Source organism: Sphaerodactylus townsendi, linkage group LG07 (assembly GCF_021028975.2).
Source record: "Sphaerodactylus townsendi isolate TG3544 linkage group LG07, MPM_Stown_v2.3, whole genome shotgun sequence".
Lineage (NCBI taxonomy): Eukaryota > Metazoa > Chordata > Lepidosauria > Squamata > Sphaerodactylidae > Sphaerodactylus > Sphaerodactylus townsendi.
The window spans coordinates 82596585-82623220 of NC_059431.1; the positions used below are offsets into that span (position 1 = coordinate 82596585).

At 44.5% G+C, this 26636-nt stretch overlaps 1 protein-coding gene across 35 annotated transcripts in view; it reads right to left on the reverse strand.

Annotated features, from left to right (window-relative positions):
• Positions 1-26636, reverse strand: part of PTPRD (protein tyrosine phosphatase receptor type D) — a 1487793-nt gene that overhangs the window by 1081124 nt on the left and 380033 nt on the right. For all 35 annotated transcript variants that reach the window (XM_048502785.1, XM_048502811.1, XM_048502810.1 and 32 more), the window contains one exon: positions 14932-15038. The gene's annotated coding sequence lies outside the window, so the exon portion shown is untranslated. The remainder of the gene's footprint in view (positions 1-14931; positions 15039-26636) is intronic.

Here is a 26636-nt window from a genome sequence, read left to right on the forward strand (position 1 = left end):
CTCCCCCCCGGCCGGTCAAGTTGAGCCTTGTCACGCGGGCCGGTACCGGGCATCGCGCGGATACAGCAAGCTGGATAGCTCCATAAAATGGGCTGGCGTCGATTGGGTCCTCGCCTCTTTTCGAGGCCGGGCAGCTGGAAAGGAAGGCGGAGCTTCTTGACGCTTTTTTCCTTCGCTGGCCTCGGGCGAGAGCCTTCGTGGGATCTTCGCGTCTGACGGGCCAGAGGGAGCTTTTTTTTCAAGCCCCCTCCTTTCGGGCGCGAATTGCCGCTGATCCTTTGTCATCCCCCCCCCTTCTTTCTCGGGTAACGCTGTTTATGGCCTTCCGGAGGGCGTCGCGATTAAGTGCAAGTACGCTCCCCTCCGGGATAGCATTTAGCCGAAGTGGCTCTTTGAAGGGAGGCGGGGTAGTGCCGGACGCTCGCTTTTCTCCCTTCACCTCCTGCTCTTCTTTTGCAACGGGCCGAACGGGTGTTTGCGTCATTGGCCAGACATTAAGAGGGCTGGTTCGCAGCAGAGCAGCCGGAGGGGAGCTGCTGGGCAACAACCCGCCCTCCCCTCGCCTTTTGTTTTGCTCGCTGGCCTAGATCGCTGGCGGCCGAGCTGAAGCCGCCAGCACGGCACGTGCCTGTTAGGAGCCTGGTCGGCCCCGTCCTGTGCTTTGACTGCCTCAGGCGCTGACTGCCGCTGGCACCTCTGTCGGCCCCTCGCTCTTTTGTTTTGATTGCCGCTTAGATCACTAAGCGTTCTCCTCTCCTCGGCGTTGGGCGGACTCCGACCGGGAGCCGGGTCAGGTCGCTCCTCTCGCTTTAGTGCTTCTGGAGGTGCGCTTTACAGAGTCGGTAGAAGCGTGGAAGGGAACGGCGGCCATTTTGCCCTTGATTGTGGCGGCTACTTTGGCCTCTCTTCTTAATGTGACTCGCCGCATTCCCGCCTACAACCCTCCTTTCTTTTCCTTAGAGTAAAGTCACCAGTCAACAGTCGTTTAGTTTCCGACTGGGATTTTCAAGTCACCAGTGGCCATTTTCGTTTTGTGGATGGGCCTATCGGCCTGAATTCCTTTTCTTAATTCTACTAATTAAGCTTCTACTTTGTAGATAATAAGTTTAATTTGGATTTTGTAAGCAGATAGCTTAGCAGTAGTGAGCATTCTGGGCCATGGCTAAGCAAAGCCAAAGGGTACCAAAAAGAAGGCAAGGAATGTAGGGCGCGGAGCAGCCATAGGGGCTTCTATGAAAGCGCCAAATGGGAAGCACTCCCTCAGAGGACCCGGGATGCTGACGCTGTGGGGTTCCCTAACACCATCCCCGGGATGCCCCTCCACACCTGGGCAATCCGGGTAATTTGCCTCCTCTGACAGCCTCGCCGGGTGTGGCGCTAGCATCTGCCACGGGCCTTACAGAACAAAATTAGGATTGAGCCGGGAGCCCAGCAGGGCCGGGCCGCCGGGCGATCCAGTGCCTGGCACCCCGGGTCCCGCCTCGGCCTCCTTCCACGCTGGATGGGTTAAGCAATCCTTGTAGGGTTTGGTGGCTCCCTCTGGCTCAAAGTGGGTTTCCTACAGCATCAAGTTCTGCTTTCATGCCATGTCCCTACCCATATTCACCATATATGGGCATGACTGGGAACCCAGGCATGGTTTGGCCAGGGCAATTTAACCTCGCCTCTGGAATTGGACAATGGGCAGGAGGTTTTGGGGGATCCCAACAGGTGCATCCCGGTCTTTGGCCTCCTCAAGGGCTCAGTTCTCCCAGTCACCCTTTTAGGGGGCTTCAGATTCAGCAGAGCTTGGGTTCCTCGGTTCCATCTTTCACAGGAGCTCAGGTCCAGCAGGGCTTGGGTTCCTTTGTTCCCCCTTATACAGGGACTCAGTTGCAGCAGAATTTGGGTTCCTCTGTTCCTGCTTTTGTAGGGACTCAGGTCCAACAGAGCTTGAGTTCCTCTGCTCCCCCCTTTGCAGGGACTAACATTCAGCAGAGTTTGAGTTCCCCCGTTCCCCCCTTTGTGGGGACTCAGGCCCAGCAGAGCTTGGGTTACCAGCCACCTTCTGGAGGCCTAGCTCCTTCAGTAACGGCGGGCCCCATAGTTCAGGGTCCAGAGTTGGCAGGCTCTTCAAGCCAGTCGGCCAGAGCACGCGCCAGAGCAAGACGCAGGGGGAAGAAGGCCTCTCGTCGCTCTCACCGTTCCCCTAGTTCATCCTCATCGGGTGAGTCGACGGATGAGGAGTCCGCCCAGGCGGCAGGGGGATTACTGGGAGCCAAGATGGGAAGGTGCCAGCTCTCCCTCAGTGGATCAGGTCAAAGGGAGAAAAGGGGACTCTGCTGGGGAAGCGGAGACAGTGCAGGAAATCCAGAGCTGGTGCAGCTTTCTGCTCAGCATGGGATCCTGGAGAGATCCTCCGGCTCCCATTTCACCGAGAAAACTGGAGAGAAAGAGCCCTGGACGGGCTACTACGCGGGACCTCTTTCATCGGGTGTTTTAAGGCCGGAAGAGGATCCGGAGGAGTCCGTTCCCTGCTCGGCCAGAAGAAGAGAAAGAGGGAACGCCTCGAAAGCAGTTTCTTCGTAGCCGCTCTTTGGACAACTGGTCAGAAGGGTTTGCGGAGTATATGGCACTTATTGCAGCCGCCACCCTCTCTAAGGGCATGGCACCTGGCGCTCACTGGGCCAACGCTTTGAAAGCCCGATCCCTCTCCTCGTGGGATGCAGCAGCCTTGAAGTAAGGATGATGAAGAGCATTCTCAAAGAGTGTTTCACATCGCCTACAGGTCAGTGGTGGGGAGCATAATCCACGCATCAAACGTGGATGACAAATGTGGCCTCAAGGTACACCCTGCTAGTGGGGAAAGGTCTAAGAAGAAAGGGGTTAGCCAGCCAGACCCTAATGCCATCGCCATACTCTGTTGGGCCTTTTTTAATCAAGGCTCTGTAGGAAAGATAAGTGCAGGTTTGAGCACTCTTGCTCTAGATGCTTTGGGGGGCTCACACCCAGGATACAGTGCAGTTCTCCAACTGGCGCTGCCTCCTTTCAACGCGGGTCGGAACCCCAAGCTCCGGGCGGGGCGCTTAAGAAGGGACGGGTGGTGGCGCCTAGGGAGGATCCTTCCTCGCCCAGAAGGCTTGCAGAAGTCCCCGGAGGTCCTGGCAGAGTCCTCGGCCTCCCCGGCAAGGCAAAAGCGCTCTTTTATCCCAGTGGCTGGACAGGTACCCCGGGCCGGCTGGAAGACGCATTATACTTGAAGGAGGGATTCCAATGGGGTTTCCACATTCCTTTTCTGGGGAACAGGGAGGCAACATCGGCTCCCAACTTAAAATCAGCCAGGGAATTGCCTGCGGTGGTGGCCGCCAAAATTTCAAAAGAATGCCTGGCGGGTAGGATTGCAGGCCCCTTTGCTGAGCCTCCGTTACCCAACCTCAGGGTTTCCCCCATCGGGGTGGTCCCCAAAAAGACCCCTCTGGGGAGTATACGCCAGAATGATACAGCAATCCTTGTCCTACTCCTGCAGGGGGGGTCGGTAAATGACTTTATCGACTCCAGGCATCTGCTCTATATGTTCGGGTACGTTCGCCCACCCTTGGATGAGGCAGTGAGTCTCATCCTGGGAGGTGGGGAACAGCAGCAAAGTTAGCAAAATGTGATATACAGTCAGCCTTCGCTGCTGCCCATACACCCCAAGGACTTCTCGAACTCTTTAGGTTTCTCAATTTGACGGACGATGGTGGTATATGTCGATAAATGCAATGCCCATGGGTTGTTCGGATAGCCTATGCATGAAGCCTTCGAAATTTGCATGGAAGCACCTTTTTTGAATGTGGGCAGTCTAGAGATCGTGATGCCATCAAAGGGCAAAAAAAAGTTACTCACTACCATCTTTGATGATTTTTTATTCGTGAGGCTTAGCAGACACTGGTGAAAATTGTGCAGCGCTATGTTGTCAGCCGCTTCAAGACTTAGCGGCAGAGTTGGGAGTTCCTTCATGGCGGCCTATTGCCAATCGGGCGGGCCTAAAAGTGTCTTGCTTTAATCCTACTTTAGGGAATTCAGTTGACAACAATAACAGTACGATCTCTCTCCCCTGCCCCTTTGATAAGCTGGACGGGCGCTATGCCACATTGGGATTAGTGCAAGGATCTTCTGCAAAAAGGAAGCTCGCGACCGCGTGGAAATACAGTCCCCAAGCTTGGCCACCTTTAATTTTGCATGCAGGGGTGGTCTCCCCTGGAAGCGGCCTTTTTGTTCCCGGGTCTTGCCAGGTCCATGGCAGGCTACTTCAGTTCCCCACCATCACATCAGGGTGACTTCGGGTTTGGCGCCAAGACCTAGGGTTTGGCTTAAGCTTTCTTGAAAACTACAATGGGGTTTCTTACTTCGGCAGGTGCCTTGGGAGCTGCAAGAAAGTTTTCAAGTTCACAACCGGATGCAGCTGGCTCTATGGCGAGGTTTTGGCATTTATTTTAGGGGCCAGTGGTGCAGGAAAAAACGGCCATCAGCCGGGAACTCAGACTGGGATTTTGCGGATATGGACTTCTCTTGAGTTGTTCTTCTGCGGTCAGCTGGACCACATCTGGAAGGATACTTTCACATCACATTGCAGTTAAGTTCTGGTGTGACAACCAGGCTGTTGTCAGGGTAGTAAACCGCAGTCCAGCCGGGTCCTGTAGAGCGCGGTAATGCGGCGAAAATACGGGAATTCCGTATGGTTCTGCCTTGTCTAACAACATCTCTTTGTAAAGCTGTTTTTCTGCCGCCAGGTATAAATAACAACATTGCTGACGCTTCTGTCTCATTATCAGGTCACGCCGCCAGCCTTCCTCCAGCTCCGCAAGCCAGCCAGTTCTCGGAGAAGTGTCCAGACCATCTGTGGCGCTCTTGGAGGCAGTCCATAGCGGTTGTCTTGCAGTCACTGGCCCCAGCTACATCGCCGCGCTGCATGAAGGGGCTCTGGAGCACCTTTTGCATTTGCAGCTTCCATCGGGCGAACTCCAGCGACTAAGGGTTTGTGCTAAGGATCGTTGCCCTCCCGGGTATCTGGTGGAATTGAGGGATCGGGCCGAATGGCTGCTGCAGGGACTATTAAGGTCCATTTTACGCTACGCCATTTCCTTTTCAGCCAGGCTCTGGGGATCACCCCACCACTCCCCGTCCTTTGAAGCTAGACGAAGCGTGCGGCCGGGTGGCAGCAAGTACTTCCCCTAGGCCACAGGACAGTAGGGCGCCCCATCACCAGGAGCTCTTTAGGGACCCTAACTAATGCTACATGGTGAAACAGTATGTGACTTCTGCTTATGAGGGGCTGCACCTATTTCAAGCCCATTTACTTTGGCCTTTTATGGGGCCTTTCGGGTGTAGCCGAATTAGCTGTCTGGCACTCACCACGATCATCGGCCCCTAAGGCTTTACAGAGAGTCAGATGTTTCCATGGGCGTATCGGCGGGGAGCCTACTTCTGCATGGTTGGCAGGGTCCAAGACTGGACCTAGCCGCTGCGCAGGAACCAGGAGTGACTTTGGCCCCTTCCTCAATGTGGGTCTCCCCTGCCCAGTGGCGCACTCATGGCTGCATTTTTTTGGCCGCTTCCGTCTCGGGAAGGGCAGGGTCCACTGTTCATCCATAGAGATGGATTGGGCAGTGTCCAGATAAATTATCTCTTACAGTGCCGTCTCTGGGCGCATTGTCTACAGCTCTGTGGGCCTCCTCGCCAACAGTTTGGTCTCCCTCACCTTCGAATCGGAGCGGCAACCATAGCCTCTCAGGAAGCTGACACTCTGCAATCCAGAGATTCAGGCTTCTAGGTCCGCTGGGTCTTTAGCCTATCGTGTTTATGTCCCGCCTCACCTTTCGTGCTGTAACTTTGTTCTTTTATAGTTCCGTGGACTCGGCCGGTACTGGGCTGGCATTGGTTGGTCACAGTATTGTCCACTCAAGGGCTGGGCCGCTTATGGCAAGCAAATCTGGCTGGGGAGAACATCTGGGCCTGGACACCTCTTGTGGAAATTCGCTGGCTGGCTTAGAATTTGCGGCGTATGATGTGGCCCTTTGCTCTGCTTTTCTGCCAAGGAACTCCGGCCCTGCAATTTGGCTTCCCCTGATGCAAAGTTCCCTGATTCAACTTGGGTAGGGAAAATGACATCTCCTCGCCTCTAAAGCAGTGGCTTGCGGCGCAGTAGACTCCCGATGAGGGACGCACTACCTGATGCTGCCTCCACCGCAAAGATGCCGGGCGACTCGTAAACGAAAGTTCTGGTCGTGCGGTTTTACTAGAGCCGCAGGGACTTGGAGGAACGCTGCAGGCTCTCGCCAGGGGTGAACAAAACCAGGATCTAAAACTGTGTCGGTCCGGGCGTCTCGGGCTGGTGGTGAGCATGGGGGGATGTTATTCCCCATGTTGGATTCTAACCCATGGCGCACTGCCAGCATTGTTTCTTTTGCCTCGATGGAGTCCACTGATCGGATTGGGGCCAGGACATCTGGCTGTGGCTGATGTCCGGGCCATGCTCTGCTGCAATGGCTTTGCGTTCACGTGACTCGAGCTGGCTAAAATCCGCTTGCTTGCTTTGATGCAGTAAGCTTCATGCGCAACGCACTTTGAGCGGTGCAGGGGACTCTGGGCTGCTGAAGGGGGCGGAGCTGTTGGTTCAACAGCTCGGGTGGCGGAGGGCATAAGAGCACATCCCTATTTGGGGAAGGTAGTATTTTGCTTATGCAGCCGACCTTCCCACCCTCGGGGCCCTCCATATGAGGGTCCTGCATGAGCGATAGAGCTCTGCAAGGCAGCTCAAATGCCTTTGGGGCCGCGGCGAGAGCCTCGCTGTCCGCAGGGGAGGCGTCACAAATTGGATTTTAAGGCGTCCATGTGGCATCTAGCAACTTCCTGGTTCCAGTCCCTCGGGGGATATGCCGACAGGGTTCGGTCCTGGCGTGGGCCTAAGGGGTCAGCTTTGGCTGCCCTATAACCAGTGTTCAGCGGTTTGCTGCCTGGGGCTCCAGGCGTGCTCGGTGGATGTATGCTCTTGTTATGCCCAGCTTCCAAGGTTTTGCTTATGTTAAATAAAATTCTGGGCTGGCGCCGATTTTATTTCCCAACAAGTATGTGTTAGTGTCTTGGTTGGAATGAGTGTCTCCCACACATTATCCCTCATGTAATCGCCAAGGCTTCCAGGCTTCCAGCCTGGGACCTACATTGCAGGTGGGAGGAAGGAATGGAAGCTCCTCCCCCCGCCGTCGGTTTGTTGAGCTCTGTCACGCGGCTGGCACCGCATCGTGGACAAGGGCAGCTGGAGCAGCTCCATAGGCAATGGGCTGGCGCCGATGGGTCCAGCCTCTTTCGAAGGCCGCAGTTGGAAAGGCCCTCCCTCCGCCTTCCCAGTTTCTAAGGATTTTGGGGTTTCTTTTATCGGCTTTGTTTATTTGTCGCGGAAGTTCACTGGGCTGCGGTAGGGCATGTAAGAGCACATCCTATTTGGGAAGGTGCTGGGCAGTAGCCATACAGCTGGACCTTTCCCCACCCTCGGGGGCCTCCATATGAGGTCCGTGGGTGGCGACAGAGCTCTGGTAAGCAAAGCCTTGGGGCCGCGGTTGAGAGCTCGCTGCCCGGCAGGGAGGGGTGTCACAAATTGGATTTAAGCGCCCATGTGGTATCTAGTAACTTCCTGTTCCAGTCCCTCAGGATATGGCCGGACAGGGGTTCTTGTGGTCCGAAAGGGCCTATAGGGTCAGCTTGGCTGCCCTATAAACCAGGTTCAGCGGTTTGCTGCCTGGGGGCCAGGGATGTGCTCTCCCCATTATGCTCTGCCCAGCTTCAAGGTTTTGCTTATGTTTAAATAAAATTTGGGCATGGGCGGCCCATTTTTTTATTTCCAACAAGTATAAAAGCAGTGTCTTGGTTGGAATGAGTCTCCACACATCCCCATGCAATGATATTTTCCTCCTTCCTTTCCCAAGGAAACATATTCACCCCTTCATCCACTCCGTGTTACCACTACCCATATATATTTTAGTACTGTTAAAATATTAGTGCAGCAATAACTTTTGGGATTCTGCCAATCTTACCCTGAAGGTACAAGAATATCATATGTACCTCTGATTCTTTCACTAGATATTTTTATTATTTGTGGGCAGTCACATGTATTCTCTAGTCATATGTTCCTATGAATATGAACCTTGAATAGAAAACACATTCTCTTTTGCATTCAATCATACTTCTCTTGACTGTAGAATGACTGGTTAAGATTTTAACACTAGGAAAAATGTACTATGAAACAGTACTCCTGTATAGTTCCCTAGATTCAGTTACCCTAAAAAAACAGATTCAAGCAATGACGCACATATACCATTGTCATGGTCAGCTAACTGCAGATGTGTTGCGTCTGTCTAAAAACACTAATTGACAAGGAGTTCAAAAAGAATTCTACAGTTGACCTGAGCGAGTTCAGTTGAGTGTTGGTTAGGAAGGAATGTGGAAAGAATTGAGAAAAGAGTGAGTGAATCTTGAAATAAGGAAGTGGAACAGGTAGTCATCCCTGCGGGAAATACCTCATAGAAAAGAAAGGCAATCCATAGCAAGTGTAAAGAAGGAAAACTGGAACAGGTATGTATATTCAAGCCTTCACAGACTTCAGCAATTTTTTGTCAAGTAACCTTATGCCTACTTATCTACATAGTGACAACCAAATGATCTCTCTCAGCTATTATAAACATCTGTTTGTAGAAAAAACAGTTACATTTTTGTGACAAATTATCTAATGTACACAGTAATATAAACTTTCCCTTATTCCTTCCTTATATGCTCCCATCCTTATGTGCAATTCAATATCCTTGTTTGGGCAAGTATTTATTCCTCTATGATTAGAGATTAAAAGCGCAATCCTAAATACAGTTACACTTTTTAAAGGCCATGATTCCCTTTAGGCTTTAACTCTTCAGGATTTAACTCTGTTTAGGACTGCATTGTAAGTGACCTTTCTGCGAATGCAATTGTGTATCTATTTGCATACTTTTTTCTTCATATATATTTTTAAGTGCTTATAAGCACTCATGGGATTCAAATAATTTAACAACCAGTTCCAGTGGTTGGATTCAACTGGTTGTTTACAAGCACCACTTTAAAAACCAGTTCTGCTGAAGTGGCGCGAACCTGCTGAATCCCACCACTGCTTATAAGTATGTCTTTGCTTTTTATTGTATTTTTATCTTTTAGCTGACTGGGTAGATGACTGGGTAGATGAAAGTGGACTCCATGAGGATTTCAATTCTAAGCACTGAACAAATAAAAGAAGTAGAGTTAGATGGTTCATTGTTCACAGTTCTTGAAAAGCTGAAGATATACTTCTGCAACCTGAAAACAAATCTCTTATCCAAACTTTAGATAACTTCATTACAGAATGTAGCCAAAATTGCTATAATAGTGTTTTCTGAAGCAAATGAACACTAGCTCCCCGACCCCACCATGTTAGTTCCAAATGAACATATTTAGTACAAACCTGAAGAGCACAGGCAGGTTTTTTCATCCAGAAAAGTGTTTTTCAAAATATTTGATTTCAAAAGTGAATGTAATACAGTGCTTAAAATTATTGCCCATGGATTGCTGGACTCATACTGAATAAAGTGTGAAATAAAATATGCAATACCTAAAGATATGGAAGTTTAAGACAATATTTGGATGTAAATTCTAATTAAAAGAAAAAGGCCCTCCATTTGTAACTTCCAGAGCATTGGAAAGACTCTGGTCCATTCTGCATGGTGTAGGGCTGGTAAAAATGCCATTGTGGGGGAGGACTTCACACCGCTGCTGGAGCACAGCAGCAGCAGTGCATTCCCCACACAATGGCATTTTTCAACTCATTGAGCGAGCCTTTTGAAAAACGCTGGTGTCCACCCAGTGCCAAGCGAATGGTACTGGGTGGATGCCGGTGTTTTCCCCACGTTGGCACAGATCTCTCTTACCTTGTCTCCTGGCCTCCAGCCCTGGAGGCATTGCCATGGCCATGGGGACATGTCCCCTGGCCTCTCTAGTGTGACGGCAGCTGGGAGAAAAGGTAAGAGAAATCTGTGCCCGTGTGAATGTGGCCCAACAGGCCACTGGGGCACCAAGGCCATTTGAAGGGCACCGTGTGAATTTCCCCAGGGGCAAGTATGCCGGTGCATCCCCGCTTGTGAGGTCCATGCGGAACAGGCCAAAGTCTAGAGTAAATCACATTCACTACAGTACTCATATTATGTATTTTATAATTTTAACTTACAGGTCCAAAAGAAGTATTAAAATAGTAAGGTATAGAACAGAAAACTGCTGGCTCTTATTTTAAATTATGAACAACTCAAGTTAATTTGGTTCAAGTATAAACCTAGTTGTGTTTATTTCAGCACATTTATATAGAGGCTATAAAGTTTTTTTTCTTCTTAAAAATAAATTGATTAATAAATATTTATTACTAAAATAGGCCTCAGACACAAGTTAATAGAATTGCACATCAGTAAGAAAACATATGTAAATGTCAAATATTATGGTTTCTGATATTTGAGTGCTTATTACAGTTCAGCTTTCAAATGTAGATGCAAGAGGATACATCATTTTTGTTTGCAAGCTATTTAGAATAACAATGCTTTTTAGGAGAGTGTAAAAAAGCAATGCTGACTACATTGAAACGCCAAAGAAAGACTCCAAAGCAGTAGTTAAGAAACACTGCAATTACTTATTATACCTATAGTATATTAAAATACATGTGAGCATATGCTATATATGTCTTATGTACACACAAACATATATGCTTAAATCATCATTTTGTAAGTTGGGGTGAGTGCAAAAATATTTTGGGGGGAAATCGGATTCAGATATATTGAACTCAGAATGTTTTGGGATTCCTAAATAATCCCAAAATTCCCATACCAATATGGAGGGGGTGGATTCAGAAATCTGAAGAAAAAGGCTCCAAAATATCCTACGGTAAATCTTCTCAGAACTAATAGGGATTGTTTTAAAGGCAGAGACACCAAACATTCAGCATCTCAGCTGGTGAATCTCCTTAGAAGGACCTCCAAGTCTGGCAAAGATTTGGTTAAGGGGTCCAATGTTATGGGCCCCCAAAGATGGTGCCTTATCCATCTTCCATTGTTTTCAATGGAGGAAAAATATCATGACAATAATAAATATGTTAGTAGCAGTGAGGAGCTCACATGGTTCTCCTCTCCTGTTTCCATGGCAGAGTGGTGATTCAAACCTGGATCTTTCAGATCTTAGTCTGAAATACAAATGACTACACAAAACTGGCTTGTGAGAGTCCTGGGTGAGTCATGAAAGCTGTGCATTATCAAGTGGCCTGGTAATTCCTGTTAGGCCTGGCCCCAATAAATCCTAATGACAAACCAAAATAGTCCTCCCTCTGCCTTTTGCTGACCGAAACTAAGGCTGGAAAGCTGTCAATACCATTGTGGTTCCCTAGCAACAGCCACTGAAAGTATTAATAGAGCTGCAGGGACTACTTCTATAATTTTGGAGAGTTTTAACGTTCTCAATATATATTTTTAAAATTTTTAGATTTTTCTGCAAACCTGGAGCTTTTTTTAGGATTGTAGAAAGATCAATCTTGGCAGTCCACGACCCCAGTAAGAATTAGATATATTTATTATTATGAACATAGAAATTTATATTAATTAGTAATGTTAATATGTAAACTTCTGGTTTATTGTAACAGATGTAAGGGATAGGAACTTCAGTGCTCAAGAATGGGCTTATCAATCCTAGTATTTGGCTGTTGTGGGTCTTCCAGACATTATTGCCAGGGTTTGGTAGTTTTTGCTCCCAATATTTTGCCCAAATCTATGGCTGGCATCTTCAGAGGCATGTCACAATATTATGTCTTTCTCTCCAGGACACACATGACACATGGAGAGAAACACATCCTAATATTTGTTTATCATTGTCGGATGTTGTTGTTAATTTTCTGCCAGCATACACATGTAATTTTAATACATAACCTAAAATCTGAGTTGTGTATTTCAAAAAGGTATATAAGGAAGCAGGCAAGTGACTGCTTGGGATTTTCAGCTTGGTGTACCTGTAACAGGCTGGGTATTCAATTATTCTTTTAGCAATTGGAACTAATACAACAAATAGTTCATCTTCATTTGTAAATCTGTAGTATTGACTTATATGGCCACAGTTACATTGATATTTTTTTAAATTATTCACTGGAAAATATATGATGTTCAGCAGTGTATTGTGACATCACAGCCATGTTACTGTGACATCACAGGCATTACTTAGCCCAGTAAGTGCTTGGTGAGAAAGGGAAAGAGAAAAAAGGTACAATGTAACCATGAAAGAATGAATGACATAAATTTATCCGTATTTGTCAATAAACAAAGCAAAAAAATAAAAATGGGGGAAAATAAACAGAATATAAATGCAATTACTTATATTGCAGATGTAATATAACAATAGTGATGATTTTGAGAAAATACAACTCAGTACTTGGCTTGGGTCATTTACAGGACTTACACCAACAAAAGTGTGGTGTAAGTCCAAGGGCTGGTGCGCCATGCACCCAACCCTAAACTCTGGAATGGAGCCAACTAATGTCAGCTCTGCCCTCAGAAATGGCCTGAGGAAGACATCAGCACAGCCCTGCCACAGCCTGGACTTCTGGATTTTATGGTGGTGGGGATGTGAGACGGGTGGCCACTGGCACATCTGCCCTTTCCTCAGGGGTAAGTAGCTTGGAGAGGGCAAATGTGCTGGTGTGGGGGCCTGCCATTCTCTAGAACCCTTTGGAGGGGCTTTTTGATGGGCTCCCAAGTACACAAACACTTTACCACAAGTATGACAACAACCATAGACTAGCAGTATGCAATATCAGAAAAAAATCACTGGTGTGCACATTTTGTGTAACAAGTACAAAATACTTGTAAATGGCAACATCAGAAAAATAGATCATATGAATTAATTTCTGTGTTAGTCATCAACAACTTAATTCTGACAAAGTGGATGTGCTATTTGTGTGGTGGAAGGTCTGATCTGGGAAATGTGTTATCCTCTGTTCTGGCTGGGTTGTATTCCCCCTAAATAAGAAGATCTGTAGCTTAAGGTTGCTCCTGGATCCAGGCCTCTTGTTGGATATACTAGCGACAGTGGAGGCTAGGAGTGGCTTTTAGTTGCTTCAGTTGATGAGCCAGTTGTGGCCCCTCCTATGCAAAAAAGATCTTGTCACTGTGACATCATAATTAGATTACGGCCATACACTCTATGTGGAATTATCCTTGAAAATTGTCTGGTAGCTACAGTTGGTATAAAATGTTGCAGCTAGGGTATTGGTAAAGTAGGTTGTAGAGACCATGTTACTCTAGTCCTGTTCCATATACATTGGTTTTCAATTGTTTCTGGGCCCAATTGAGGTCTCACTAAATAGTTACATGCAAGTATTTCATACTGTCTCTATTAAATTTGATTATATACTAATTCTAATAAGAAGTATGCACAAAAGTTGTCATTGTTAATACAAGAAAGCTTTTGAGTATATAGTAGCATTGGAAAGTTCTATCATTCACTAACCAAGTTTGCATGAAAATCTGAAAACCCAACTTACTTCACAGGAACATGCTCTCAACTGTGCATGGAATTACAAACTGGCAATGCTATTCTAAACAAGAGTAACACTATTCTAAGACCATTTACTTAATTGGATTTATGAGAGTGTAACTCTGCAGTTGTGAAAATATGGTATGGGGACAATTTTGAGTTCTTCGGCCTCATGTATCATATTCCATATTGTCGATTAGGCACCACCAACATCCATCATACAGTTTGGGGGGGAAGTCACAGGGAGATGTTCAGGGAACAGGATGACAGGAAAGATCTGCTTCCACGAATACTTTATGCCATTCAGGATTCAACACTTCATTTGTTTTCTTTAGTTTCAAAAGTGGGTTACTGTGTAGCAAGTGGAGTGGAACAAAAACTCAAAGCATTTTGAGATACATTGAACTAGTTGCAAAGTTCTTTCGACTTTGATATACTCCTATTCTGTTAATCCTCAGTGTAATTACAAGTTGTCAATATATAGTATCTTTGTATGCAAAACAATCACCTTGTTGGTTAAGAGTTAATTATGAAAGCCTTAAGTCTCCAGAGTGTCAGCCAAGCAAAAGAAAATCATTCTACTGTATGCCAATAATCAGTGAAATAAAACCAGTACTGTCCATTCTTAATTATTGCTAGGTTTTACTAAACAGACAAAGACTTTGCATCTTTATTGGATTTTGGATTTTTTTATCATTGTAAAGTTTCTCTTTCTCTGTCTCACAATCTGAAATGGTTCGCAAGTCTCCTGTTACTAGCTGAAACTGTGACAACAGTTCTTTAAAAAGTTGCCCTGGTTCTGAAACCTTTCATCATTAAAAGTTGTGCAACTTAATTATGTCTCCTTTAGGTGTAATTAGTAATCCAGTAGACTAAAATGTGGGCTGTTGCTGTTCATATTTCTTCAGGTTTCTCTTTATTGTCTGAATTGTTATTTCTATTATTGGACTGAAGAAGTAATGTATGTGATGCAGTTCACACAAAAGTTCAATTCTGTTGCAAATATTCCCAAGGCTCTGGACAAAACTAAGGGCCTTTATTGCTGACAAACTTCTCTAATATTTCACACTATGAAAACATTAGAATAGCAATGTATGACCATGGATTTACTTGACATGTTCTCAGTAAAACATACTTCAACACATATTGGGATATCAATCAAAATACCTTAAATTCTAGTTAATACATTCCTAGCCTCTATCCAAGACCTCATTTTTAGTTTTAGAAGGGCATACAATTTTATCCAGATCCCACCTTTCTTGCATTACAACTGTATATTATTTTGATGTTTGCTAGTGAAGACTAATTAGCATTGTAAATTAAATGTTAAGATACTGTTTCATATTTGTGAAACTTCCTTACCTTCAGTTGAGGTTGATTGATCCTTCCACAGCTGGTGCTAACATTCTGCCAATCAAATTGTTAACTAGATTGTCATGAGCCAGGAAACCAGTTGCCTTTATCTCCACCTGGAAAAAAAAAGATGTCAGTCACTCTTTACAATCATCTCCTAAGCATAAGTTACTCAGTGTGTTATCTTTGCCAGTCATATTAAAAAAATCATTGAACTCTCTCACAATAAAGCAATGCATTTAGCATGAAACTATGTAAGTTAGTCTTGAATGTTTATACCAAGATATCTAAACAAGTGAATTTAATTTTATTAAATATAAATACTATGAAAACTGCAAACTTAACACAAAATAATGATCAAGTAAACATAACAACATAAACAAAAGTATGTTTCATTTAGAGCATCATGAAATGAATACTGCATTAGAAAGAGAAATTTGTTCTCAGCGAAATGTTTGACAATTCTGCAATTGGCAAACAATACACACCCTATGTAATGGCCAAATCTGATCTAAATGCCAGTAACCTGGATTTCTTCCTTTGCTTAGCCTTCTATGCATGTGTAAAGATAGAAGGAACCCAAATCAGCCCCCAAGCATGGGATAAGTTTATTCCTTTCTGGAATATGAATGGGATTTCAGATGTGCTGTTGAACTTCACATGGAATTTAGGATAAAAAACCCCAGATTATTTGTGAGGGAAAAGGGGATATATATCTTTATTTTTTCTAGACAAGAGTAATATTTTCCACAATACAGAGTTTGTACAACAATAAGAACATAAGAACATAAGAACAAGCCAGCTGGATCAGACCAGAATCCATCTAGTCCAGCACTCTGCTATTCACAGTGGCCCACCAGGTGCCTTTGGGAGCTCACGTGCAGTATGTGAAAGCAATGGCCTTCTGCTGCTGCTGCTCCTGAGCACCTGGTCTGCTAAGGCATTTGCAATCTGAGATCTAGGAGGATCAAGATTGGTAGCCAAAGATTGACTTCTCCTCCATAAATCTGTCCAAGCCCTTTTCAAAGCTATCCAGGTTAGTGGCCATCACCACCTCCTTTGGAAGCATATTCCAAACACCAATCACATGTTGCATGAAGAAGTGTTTCCTTTTATTAGTCCTAATTCTTCCCCCCAGCATTTTCAACGAGTGCCCTCTGGTTCTAGTATTGTGAGAAAGAGAGAAAAATTTCTCTCCGTCAACATTTTCTACCCCATGCATAATTTTATAGACTTCAATCATATTCCCCCTCAGACGTCTCCTCTCCAAACTAAAGAGCCCCAAACGCTGCAGCCTCTCCTCATAAGGAAGGTGCTCTAATCCTTCAATCATCCTCGTTGCCCTTCTCTGCACTTTTTCTATCTCTTCGATATCCTTTTTGAGATGTGGCGACCAGAACTGAACACAGTACTCCAAGTGTGGTCACACCACGGCTTTATATAAGGGCATGACAATCCTTGCAGTTTTATTATCAATTCCTTTCCTAATGATCCCCAGCATAGAGTTTGCCTTTTTCACAGCTGCCATGCATTGAGTTGACATTCCCATGGAACTATCAACTAAGACACCCAAATCCCTTTCCTGGTCTGTGACTGATAGCACTGACCCTTGTAGCTTATATGTGAAGTTTGGATTTTTTGCCCCTATGTGCATCACTTTGCATTTTGCTACATTGAACTGCATTTGCCATTTCTTAGCCCACTCACTTAATTTATCAAGGTCTGCTTGGAGCTCTTCGCAATCCTTTGTGGTTCTCACCACCCTACATAATTTGGTATCATCTGCAAACTTGGCCACCACGCTACCCACTAGGGTTGGTCAATACTAAAAAAATTCGGTAAAATTCGGATTTGGGTATTTTGGGGCATAAAATGATTTGTATGCCCGAATCCGAATCATAGCCGATTCGGATATGCCCGAAAATTCGGGTAAATCCGAAAAATTCGGGTCCGTTTTATTATTTTTTTGAATTTTTGGTGTTTTTACACGTTTTGGCTTGCAGGGGGTGCAATTTTAAAGCTAGCAGCACTAAACTTTCAGGATATCATCTGGAGACTGTCCTGATGATTCTCCCCAAGTTTGGTGCAGTTTGGTTCAGGGGGGGCAAAGTTATTGACCCTCAAAGGGGTGCCCCATCCCCCATTGTTTCCAATGGAAGCTAACAGGAAATGGGGGCTACACTTTTGAAGGTCCATAACTTTGGACCCCCTGAACCAAACTTCACCAAACTTGGGGAGTATCATAGGGACAGTACTTGTATGATACCCTGAAATTCTGGTGACAGTAGCTCTAAAACTGCACCCCTCATAGTCAGCCAAAGATTTCCCCAGATTCTGTGCTCTGTAGTGGCTGGCTGGCTCCATTGCAGCCAATGGGAAATTTCTGTGGGAGGGCTGTGGAGTGCACATTTCTCATGGTAAACCCACAAAACTTTCAGGGTGTCTTCAGGAGAGTCTCTTCATGACACCATCCAGGTTTGGTGACCGTTGCTTCAAGGGGTTCAATGTTATGGGTAGGGTCCATCTCCCACTGCCCCCATATGCAAAGTTCCTCAAACCTGGATGGTGTCATCCAAAGACTCTCCTGAAGATACCCTGAACATTTTGTGACTGTACCTTGATAAATGTGCACCCCACAGCCCTCCACCAGAAATTCCCCATTGACAGCAATGCAGAAGTCACTGCAGAAAAAAGAATATTGGGCAGAATTTTTGGGGGTGCCTGCAGGGGCGCATTTTTGAACATATCAGCACCAAATTATCAGGGTATCATCAGGAGACTGTCCTGATGACACCCCCACACTTGGTGCAGTTTGGTTTAGGGGGGGCCAAAGTTATGGACCCTCAAAATGGTAGCCACCATCTCCTTAGCTCTCATTGGAAACAATGGGGGATAGAGGCCCCCCTTTGAGGGTCCATAACTTTGCCCCCCCTGAACCAAACTGCACCAAACTTGGGGGTATCATCAGGACAGTCTCCTGATGATACCCTGAAAGTTTGGTGTCACTAGCTTTAAAAATTCCGGTTTTCATGTTTCACTGCTCCTGCACATGAAGCCTGCTGGAGTGAGTGAGCGGTGAAACACGCAAACCAGCATTTATAAAGCTAGTGACACCAAACTTTCAGGGTATCATCAGGAGACTGTCCTGATGATACCCCCAAAGTTTGGTGCAGTTTGGTTCAGGGGAGCCAAAGTTATGGACTCTCAAAAGTGTAGCCCCCATCCCCTATCAGCTACCACTGGAAACAATGGGGGATAGTTGCACCCCTTTTGAGGGTCCATACCTGAACCAAACTGCACCAAACTTGGTGGGCAACAGTCACCTGATGATACCCTGATAATTTGGTGCCGATACATCTCAAAATGCGTCCCCTGCAGGCACCCCCAGAAATTTGCCCAAGATTCTTTGTTCTGCAGTGACTTAGCTGTATTGCTGTCAATGGGAAATTTCTGGTAGAGGGCTGTGAGGTGCACATTTCTGAAGGTATGGTCACAAAACTTTCAGGGTATCTTCAGGAGAGTCTCTAGATGACACCATCCAGGTTTGGGGGATTTTGCTTCAGGGGGTTTAATTCTATGGGACCCAAAAAGGGTAGGGTCCATCTCCCACTGCCCCTTGAAGTAAAGTTCCCCAAACCTGGATGGTGTCATCCAGAGACTCTCCTGAAGATACCCTGAAAGCTTTGTGGGTTTACCATGAAAAATGTGCACTCCACAGCCCTCTATCAGAAATTCCCTATTGACAGCAATGCAGCTAAGTCACTGCAGAAAAAAGAATCTTGGGCAAATTTCTGGGGGTGCCTGCAGGGGGTGCATTTGTAGATGTATCAGTACCAATATTTCAGGGTATCATCAGGACAGTCTCCTGATGATACCCTCCAAGTTTGGTGCAGTTTGGTTCAGGGGGGCCAAAGTTATGGACCCTCAAAAGGGTAGCCTCATCTCCTCAGTTCCCATTGGAAAGAATGGGAGATAGGGACACCCCTTTTGGGGGTCCATAACTTTGGCCCCCCTAAACCTAACTGCACCAAACTTGGAGGGCATCATCAGGACAGTCTCCTGATGATACCCTGAAATTTTGGTGCTGATATGTCTAAAAATGCGCCCCCTGCAGGCCGAAACGTGAAAAAAACCCCAAAAAATAAAAACGCAATTCGGCTGGTGATCCGAATCCCATGGATTCGGATCTGTTAGGATTCGGACAGCTCAGATTCGGCCCCTGCTCGTCCGAATCCGTCCGAATCAGTGCAGATTCGGTAAAAATTCGGATTTGGACTGTCCGAATATCCAACTACATTAGTAGTTGTCACTTGTTCACATGCAGAGATACTGAATCTGACAGAATTGTGGTCGCTGTTCCCTATTGGCTCAACAACACTGACTTCCCGCACCAGGTTCTGGGTCCCACATAGAATTAGATCTAGGATCACCTCTCCCCTGGTTGGTTCTACAACCATCTGCTCTAAGCCACAGTCATTTAACATATCCAGGAATGTTCTCTCCTTACTATGACCTAAACATGCATTTTTCCAGTTTATGTGGGGATAGTTAAAATCACCCATTACCACTACATTTTTGCTTTTGTTGGCCTCTCTAATTTCTTTTTCCATCTCAGAATCCTCTTGTGTGCTTTGGTCAGGGGGACGATAATATATTCCTAATGTTAAACTATGCTTCACCCCTGGTATTGATATCCACAGTGCTTCTGTAGAGGAATCAGCTCCTCCTGCATTGTCTATTTTATGTGACACTATGCTCTCTTTGATGTAGAGGGCCACCCCACCCCCAATACGCCCTGTCCTATCCTTCCTGTAGAGCCTGTAACCTGGAATAACAACATCCCACTGGTTCTCCTCATTCCACCATGTCTCTGTGATGCCCACTATATCAATGTCCTCCTTCAAAACTCTGTACTCCAGCTCCCCCATTTTAGGTTGAAGGCTTCTACTATTAGCATAAAGACACTTGTATACTCTGTCTCTGTCCCTAATCTGGCCTTTTGTAGACACTATCGCTTATCACATTGCTATGCTCCTCGCTTGTATGTGGTTGATTTAGAAAAACCTCCCTCTCTGTCTGCATCCCCATGGACACTGTATTCCGAACCGAAGTCACCTCAGCTCCTGTCGGCTTTCCCCCAAGGATCAGTTTAAAAGCTGTTCTTCCACCTTTTTAATATTGAGTGCCAGCAGCCTGGTTCCTCTTTGGTTAAGATGAAGGCTGTTTCTTTTGTACAGGCCTGCCTTGTCCCAAAAGGTACCCCAGTTCCTGACAAATCTGAAGCCCTCTGCCTTACACCACCTTCTCATCCATGCATTGAGACTCTGTATCTCCGCTTGCCTAGCTCGCCCTGTGCATGGAACAGGTAGCATTTCAGAGAATGCCACCTTGGGGGTCCTGGATTTTAACCTGTTTCCTAGCAGCCTACTTTGACCATGATGAAATCCATGTCTGTTCATGAATTGAAAGGGGTTGGAAGGTCAAAGGTTCTACTTTTTAAAGGATAGTATCTCTTTCTGTCTCTTTCTGTACTAGAGTCTAACTTTCTTTCGGAGTCTATATGTTCAGTTTTCCTTAGGTTGCTTCTATTCACTATAAATATCCTCCATTGGACATCTCTTTTTTCTCCTGGCCTATTACCATAATGAATTTCTGAATTGCCCTTAAGTTTTTCCCCCTTCTTTCCTATTTAACATGAGACATTCCCCCCCAAAAAAACCCCCACTACCCCACAGCCAAGTTAAAACTTGGCTAAATAATTAAAAGCTAAGAGGCTATAGCTGAGAAAAAGGAAACTTTCAAGCTGTAAAAGGAGACCCACGGGCTGAGAAGATCTGCTGACTTATGTTTAAACTTGACAACACCAATTACTGGAAATCCTCTGGTAAGTATCTGGAACCAAGAGATAGGTTAAGCAATTTGAGTTTAAACTGGCCTGAGTTTAGAAGTTCATTCTTGGGCGTCTCTCTGCATGAATGTCTGGAAATTGGAGAAGTGCTTACTCAGAGTAATAATTAGAACAGAAACTTTTCTTGAGGCAACATGCAAAGGTAGTTCTGAAGAAGATGGAACAGGAATAGTTAAGAATTGCTATAAATCTTTTGCAATTTGTATTTGACAAAATGTGTCAAATACAAGAAAGCTAGTATTTGACAAGATGTGGTCAGAACTTGCACAGAAAAAAATCAGTTACTTGCAGACAGTGTAAGTGAACTTTTGGCCTGGCTACTAAAAGCGAAAGAAACATTTTTCTTTAAAAATGGACCATCTGGCCAATGGGATGACAAAACAAAGTAAGGAAGAAAGAACACCACAGATCCATGTATATAAACATAGCAGTACTTCTTAACTCAATGAGATGTCTTTAATTATTATTTCATATATACACTATAAGTAAACCATAGATAAAACATGAACACTCTCCTCTTTCTTCATATAATCTACCCATTCGGCTCAATTCCCTTCATATGTTTCAAAAGGTAACTTTCTAATTTGATGACTCATTCTATCAAGCACATAAAAGCTTTGAATTTTTTGGATCCATTCACCAAATTTGGGTAAATCATTAGATTTACATTTCTTGGCCAGAACTATTTTCACCGCCATCAACATATGAAATAAAACATGCAAATATGATTACAATTTCAAATGAGTGGTATCCTCAGATAAAATAGCTTCCTGTATTTATCCCATATTCTATATAATGAATTTCTGATGTGATGTAGCCTAATTTCTTTATGTCCCTATATCCTGTAAAATTTGGCTACAAATAGCCATCCCTCGTCCATCTTATATTTCTCCAACATTAATACCTTATCCTCCTTTAACCTCACCCAAATCCTTATCCAGGTTAGTGCTGCAGCATCATGATATTTTTGTAGGTCCGGTAATCTGTATCCCCCCCCCCCCTCTTTTTAGTTACGATTAGGTTGGTGTATTTCACTCTGGGTTTTCTACAATTCCATATAAATTTCATTGTATTCAGTCTGTATTCTTAATAACAAAACAGTTTTTACCTGCTGCTGGAAGACACCCAATAGAGGGAGACAAATGTATGTTCCTGAGAAGTGGGCTCCAAATTTTTGATACCACAATTAGTTTGCCATCACTACTCCAATTTTAAATATGAATAGAAAGAGAGAAAGTTTCTGCACTGAGAATTACTAGTTAAGGATTTGGCCATGAAGCTAGTTATTCTTGAAATCAGTGGTTGTCACTGCTTCTCAAACAGTGGCTTCTGACAACACAGGTACAAACAAACTGACAATAAAGCTTATGCAATAATTGTCATTTAAATAGATGCTATTCATCATGCAGTAATATATAGGAACCGAACTTAGGTTGTTGTAGCTAGCATGGGGATGATCTTGTGTACCTTTGCAATTTTGAGCAATTGTACTTAATAAGCTTCCCTTATTTCTTTTTTCTTTAACACTTTTTGGATAGCTCAATTAAATAGGCATGGTGTGTTATCAGAGCTCAGGTTTCAAACATTCAAAATATAGGAAAATTTAATAAACAAAAATACAAAGAATGTGTGCAGTTTGTTCAAGCATCAGGCTGAGCAAGGATACAAAGAAAAAAAGAAAACATGTAGCTCTCTTATTCTAAATGCTATGCTAATTCTAGCAGTATTGTTGGGATAGCTCATTAAGTCTAACATTACCTTAGTTGTCAGAGTTGGAACTTTTACTCAGTGTCCCTCAGACAAGATGGAGACACTAGGTAAAGGTTGAGATGTTCATGGCTTGTGCTCATCCAAAAAATGAATAAAGAGAAGAGAACTTCCTTATATACTGAGAAAGTGTTGCACTTACCTGTAACTGTTGTTCATTGAGTGGTCATCTGTGAAGCACACACTGGGATTGCACGTGAGCAGACCAGCCACAGAAAAGATCTCCAAAGCTTTCTAGCAGACTAGGCATGCCCCTCCTCCTTTTGGCACCAAAATCACATGGCCAGGAGCAGAGGCATATCTATGGAAATGGAGTCCGGGGACAAAAATCTGAGTTTTGCCCCACCCATGGGCGGCTGCCCACCCCCACTGTGACCAAACAATGATTTTTTATACCAGGTCATTTTAAAGTCACCATCACATTATAGAACGTGCCCCAACTCACAAATCTGAACACATCAAAATGGGCCATGCCACACAGCAGAAATAAAAAAAATTGAAAACATTTTCAAAATGCTTTCAAAATGTTTTATTACTGCTGTGGAAACATTTTATGGTGTTGTATCCAGTCCCCCCCAATTGGGGGAAACAGCATCACTATAATCCACTTTAAGGTGGATTTAAAAGGAGAATCTGGGCTCCCTAGTTTAAACAAGTGATGCTGGAATCCACCCCCAAACAGCATCATTTTCAATGGTGTTTAAACTTGGGAGCCCAAATTCTCCTCTTAAATCCAACTTAAAGGAAGAATCTGGGGTCCCCAGTTTAAACAACATTGAAAGTGGTGCTGTTTGGGGGTGGATTATCCCCCACCCTGAAACAGCATCACTTTCAATGTTTAAACTGGGGACCTCATATTCTCCCTCTAAATCAGTGCCGAAGGGGGTGGATTTAAAAGGAGAATCTGAGGGAATTTTTTTTGGGGGGGGGTGCCTGGTGTCAGGGGTGCAATTATTAAAATAGCAGCACAAAAATTTCAGACTATCTTCAGAAGACCCTCCTGATGATACCACCAGGTTTGGTCAAGTTTGGTTCAGGGGTTATGGACCAAAGTTATGGACCCTCAAGGGTGTAGCCCCCATCTTCTATTAGCTCCCACTGGAAACAATAGGGGATGGGGCACCCCTTTTGGGAGTCCATAACTTTAAACCCCCAAACCTCACCAAACCTGGGTGATATCATCAGGAGAGTCTCATGAAAAATCCCTGAAACTGTGGTGCTGCTAGCCTAAAAACTGCGCCCCCTGCAGGCCAAAAACAGAAAAACACTAAAAATACTTTTAAAAACCCACAAACAGACCTGCCTTTCTTGCACCCCCACAAGGAGGCACCCGGGGACATCTGACTCCCCATGTCTCCATTGCAGATATGCCACTGATCAAGAGGAGGGGTGCTACCCCCTTGGTTCCTGCCACTGCCGAAGGCCCCAAGAAGCTAAGATCCAGAGATGGTTGTTGTGGGTTTTCCGGGCTGTGTGGCCATGGTCTGGTTGATCTTGTTCCTAACGATTCACCTGCATCTGTGCCCAACATCATCAGAGGTGTATCACAGAGGGAAGTGTGTTACATAATGAAAGCTTTCGACAATACATTAAGTTCCAGAGAGTTCACAGCGGGGCAGGAGGGAGGGATGTGTGCCTGCACAGAAGACTACTCGATGAACAACAGTTACAGGTAAGTGCAACACTGTTTTCCATCTTTGTGGTTTCTGTGAAGTCCCTGAGGCCACTGTTACAGGTGACAGAAAGAGCAGGCAGCTCTGCTGTGTGATCCCCCAGGCAGACAAGGCAGTGAGAATGGGCATTTATCAGCACCATATTGAAGCCACAGTTGGCACAGTCCTGAAGAGGCTCCTTGGGGCTTGATATCTCATTCTCTGACACCTTGTCTTACTTCCAGCTATGAGTGAATTCTAGGGTGAATTCTAGGGTGAAGGATATTGCTCCACAGTTATCAACAGTGGATTGTGTGACACACTGAGATGCACTGAATATTTATATTTAGTGGAAGATGCTTACATTAGGTATGGATTAGCACTCACAAGCCCAAATTTTGCTATTCGGATGATTTGTTGATTTCATCTAGGCTTAATTCCAAGTAAGCATGCATATTATTGGTAAAATGGTTAGTAACCCTAAACTTTTTTTAATCTCTCTGTTAGCTCTCTTAATGATGAGGTGTACTGCTACTGTTCCAGTCTATGAAATGTTTTGAGTGCATATTCTAAGAAATAGGCAGAAAGCAATGGGACACATAGTAATAATTTGATAGCACATTTTATTTTCAGAACACGTGCTGCTTACTGATGCACAGTATCACGCTCTTGTTAGCATCACTAATAATGTCCTGTTCACATAAGTCAAGAGCTGCACATTCATCCTTTAGTCATGCCTAAAATAAATTACCCTAATTTCCAACATGAAAACGTGTGCAAGTTGATGCATATGGCAAGGAAATCACTGTAGACCAGAGAAAACTGTTCAGACAGCTACTACAATAAAATGTAATTTCCCTTCATCTTGGACTAGTACAGAACCTTTTATTATACTCATAACAGTGAGCAAATTGCTCATAATTACTTATGAGAAGAAGAAAGGAAATAGCAGATCCAGCAAGTCCCTTAACAATCTTAACCTGTAGCCCTAGGGCTGGATTCACACTTCAGAAGCAATGGAGCCTGTCAGAGATAGTGCAGCAAAATGAAGCAATGGAAAATCATTGCAAAAGAGTAAAAAATACAAGGAAATATGCAGGAAAGGAAGGAAACACATGATCATATGTGCCATTTTCAGAAATCACAACATTTTGTTTAGGAATAAAAGCTTTTCATAATCATGACATTTTATTCAGGTATCTAACGTATCTCATTTTTCAAAAGAAATAATTATTATTCTCCATAATTAAAATACTGTCACTGTGCTTGGGCTGGCTAATGTAGTTAGGCCTTAGGCGCTTGTTTCTCAAGTAAAAGAACAACTTGTTTCTCTTCCGATCCAAACAAACATTCAACACCAGCTTGCTAAGAACAATAGAAAAATGCAGAACTGGATACAGGACAACTATCTTTATTCTTATTCTATAAATTCCAACTTACAATTCTCAAAGGCCTTTTCTGCTAGCATTTTCAATGGGGAGGGAAATCTCCTCTGCCCTTGACTTTAGTGTAGCAGCTCCCTGTGTGGATTGTCTTGAGACTGGTTGTACAGCTGCTCTTCACAGCTATTCAGCCCTCCCTGGATCATTCCTGAGGGAATTCTCTGCTGCAGGTATCTGGATCTCAGTTCTATCCCAGTTTTCTGAACTTCTTTGGAGTACTTCCTCTGTCTCCTGTGGCTGACTAGACTAATTCTACTTATAGGTTGAAGGGAGACTGAAAAAAACATAATTTGTGATTGCCTTCTATCAGAGTTTGCTAAAGAATATTCTTCCTGCTGTTTGATTTGTTCTTCTCTAACCAGACTAAGGAGCCAATACAATATTTCTGTTTTTCCTCCTTTTTCTTTGATTATTTTTACACACCTTGAATTTATATTGTTCAGCTTTCTAAGACACATAAAGATTTTAAATTCATTATAACACACATATTTTTCTATTTCCAATTAAATATACAAATACGTACATGATTTTTAAAAATTTCTTCACAAATACTTTTTTTTGCTGCTAAGTTACAGTTGATTGATGGCAACCTCATAGAGGTTTCAAAGCAAGAGACATTTAGAGATGATTTGCCATTGCTTGCTTCCACATTACAACCCTGGTTTTCCTTGGAGGTCACCCATGCAAATACTAGCCGAGATCAGGGCTGAGAGTGTGTGACTGACCCAAGGTCATCCAGCAAGATTTAAGCCATGAGTGGAGATTCAAAGCTGGGTTGCTTAGTCCTAGCCCAACACTTTAACCAATACACTGTGCTGGCTCTCTAGTCCTAATAGACAGCTACAAACAACAACAGTGTTGTTATGGCCCCTGACACCCCAGAATATTATTTATATATGTTTTTGCTTTAGAAACATATTGGCCAAAAAGCTAGTTGCCAAAGCA